The following is a 3,139-nucleotide window of genomic DNA, read 5'->3' as shown; positions in this document are numbered from 1 at the left end:
CACGTAAGGGAGCATTGTATGGCTTCTCATACGCAAATCACCAGCCTCACTACTCTTGAGCTTTGGGGCCATGACTAAGCAAAGTAAGAGTTATTTGAATACGAGTGTTGCATTGCCGTGACAGTAGATAACCAAGACAGCCACTGAAATATATTCCATAAAATTTAGGAGTGATACCTCTTAGGCTACTCCCCTGGGGCATGTTGCCTTTGACTGTTGCCCTGTTGGTTGTTGCCAAAACAATCACTATCAGGATGTTGCCATATGTTGCAACAGGGGAGCTGGAATTCTTTGCCTATCAGAAACCCTTTTGCTCCTGGTGGTACTATTTTTCCCTGGCATCTACCATAGGAATCTTGCTGAAGCAGATCCTAGAATTTTCTTGGATGTATGCTGTGCTTTTTTAATCTCCACATCGTGCATCCTGGTCTTTATCACCTGCCTTCACTCATCTTGTTCCAGTTCTTTCCATATAAATGACCAGGACAATCTTCCTCAAACTCTGAGTTTAATTATCCCTTTCAAAATGGAATAAGAAGAGGTGCTAACCTGTCATATTATGTGCCCATTTATATCTGTATTTTGTTTCCAAATTAAGGAAAATTTTATGGGGCACCTCAAAAGGTTATAAAAATATACTAGTCATCTTTAACAATTTCCTAATAACCAGTTATGTATACATCTAGAATTTCTTTGTTTTCCCTGGGATAGATTTATTGGTATCATGACATACTATATGGTAGAGAGAGCCCCAAAGGAGAAAGGATATGGGTCCTTTTTCTAGTTTAATCTCAAGCTTTTTGCAGAGAATGGGAAACAGTCACATAAGGCATGTAAGCTACAGGTGCTTGAGTGTGGTGGTAATCAGGATCACGTGTTTATTTCAACAAAGAAGGGGAGAGAAAAATGCTCAGATCTGGTGTGTTTGCTTCTTCCAGAAAATGGAAACTCAGAAGGAAAAAACAAGGGGCTATGGAGGCCCACATAGAAAAAAAAAGGCAAAGCTCTCTCTAGGAGGAAGGACAGTAATAACTATGTTATTACTATAGTGGCACCATTAACTTAGAACTTGCTGTTCCTAAGTCTCATTCCTGTTTTGAATCCTGATTTGTGCTCATCCAATATTGACTCAGTATTTAGGCTCTGAATAAATAGCTTCCTATTTATTTCCTGTATAGTTAACCTACGCAGCTCTTCATCAATCACGGATACTTCTTCGTTGACTACTGCAAGAAAGCATTGTGGCCAGGCATTATAGAGCAGACAAAGTAGCATGTGACTTCAGTGGGCATTTGTAGGAGAGTTGGATTTTTCTGGCTGCTCAGTGTTCAAGCTCCTGGCTACCTGTGGGAAAGCCCCAGTGTGTGATATCGGTGGGATGGAAAGAGAATGGGGCAGATGTCCCTTTTCACTATCCCTCTTGTAGCTAGGATATGGACATATAATACAGGCTGAGATAATTTGTCCCCTGATAGCAGTGAGACAAAAACACAGGGGCCATTTAGAAATTATTTATGGCAGCAAAAAGAGTCCAGCAGAAGTGGTGTCTGTCAAGGCAGGGGGGTGTGGCCAGCAGGAGCATCTTAGCCAGATAGTTCCTGTGGCCTGACCTTGACTGTGATTCTTACTGCTGAGTCTCTGGTTCCTGCCTACTTTCTGAATCTGCCTCTCCAGCCTCCCTTTCTATTTTGCCTGAGTTAGTTACAGAAGATTTCCATTGCTTATCAGATAAATCTGACTAATGAAATATAAATTCAGCTCTTTTCTGTACCCATGCTGTCTCCCTGAGAGGAGAGGGAGGGATACAGTCTGCCTCCCTCTGACGCTCCACTGTTTCCACACAGCTTCCATGTTTGCTGCTGCAGGAAAACAATGTGAGAACTTGCACTTGCTCTTAAATGTTCTGGCCCAGAATCACACAAGGCACTTCTCATTACCAGTTGCCAGAACAAGTCATATGACCCCACCTGACTGCAAGGAGGCAGGAAGTGTCATCTTCCTGTGTGTCTAGGCAGGAGAGGAGATTCACATGTGGTAGACACTAGAAGCCTGAGCCATAAAGAGAACAGACTAAGTGCTAAAGGTTCAGTAAAGGTGGCAACTGATAGAGGTTTAGAGAGTCAGAGAAAGTGCACCCATAACAACTTCAGTGCTTCCTCAGAGTTACTCGGTACCATCTCCTGGACCCTCAGCCACTTGCTCTGCCTCTGTCTCAGCTGCAGAGTCCAAGTGGTTCTAGTGCCTGGTGCTGACCAGGCCCTGGGAGGGCTGGGCTCCTGTCTCTTCTGGATTTGAATGAAACGTAAAACAGCAGGGTGTGAACTCTGGCTTTCCAAGAGGATGCCAAAGGGGCTGAATGTGGCAACCTGGAAGGGCTGGGAAGCTAATTGCCCGTGGGTCCAACTTTGACTAGGGGAAAACAGGAGTCAGGAGGTAAGAAGGCAGATACATTCCAAGTTCTTCCTCCTTCCCTTGAGGCACAGTTTCTCCATAAGATCAGTCAGGACACCTGCTGAGTCCCGCCCATCGTAAAACACTGGCCAGCAGGTATCTTCCAGCACGGATCCTTCACCTTGCATGGCTTACCTTCTTTTCCAGTTTCACTTTCTTTTTGCCCTTACTCTTGCTGGCTTGGGATGGTATTCACAAATAAAACATTGTAAAAAAAATAACAAAACCTCAGTTTCCTCCTCTGTTGCTTTACTCTCTACTGCTACCACACTCACACTTCTGGCCACCAAATATGTGATATTTTCCCCTACACACGAAATATGTCTCTGATTCTCAGTGGACATCTACAGTTCAATTCAGTTCTGACACTATCTACCTCAAGTTATCGTCAGGTACCACAAATCAAGGGCTCAGTTCCACATGACTATCCCCATCGGCAGCCAACTGAAAGTCCTAGGTTGTCCCACAAACTTCTGACTAGCAATAATTCAGGGTTCCCATGACCCCCCTCAAGTTCAATAGTTTGCCAGAACAGCTCACAGAAATCAGGGCAACACTTATATTTTCTGGTTTATTATAATGAGGGCTATGGTAAAGGATACAGATGAAGAGCCCGACGAAGAGACACATAAGGCAAGGTCTGGAAGGTTCCTGAGAGCAGGGACTTCTATCCCCATGGAGTTGGAAT

The sequence above is a fragment of the Desmodus rotundus genome, chromosome 6 (genome assembly GCF_022682495.2).
Source record: "Desmodus rotundus isolate HL8 chromosome 6, HLdesRot8A.1, whole genome shotgun sequence".
NCBI classification, from domain to species: Eukaryota; Metazoa; Chordata; class Mammalia; order Chiroptera; family Phyllostomidae; genus Desmodus; species Desmodus rotundus.
This window is presented reverse-complemented; position numbering follows the sequence as displayed.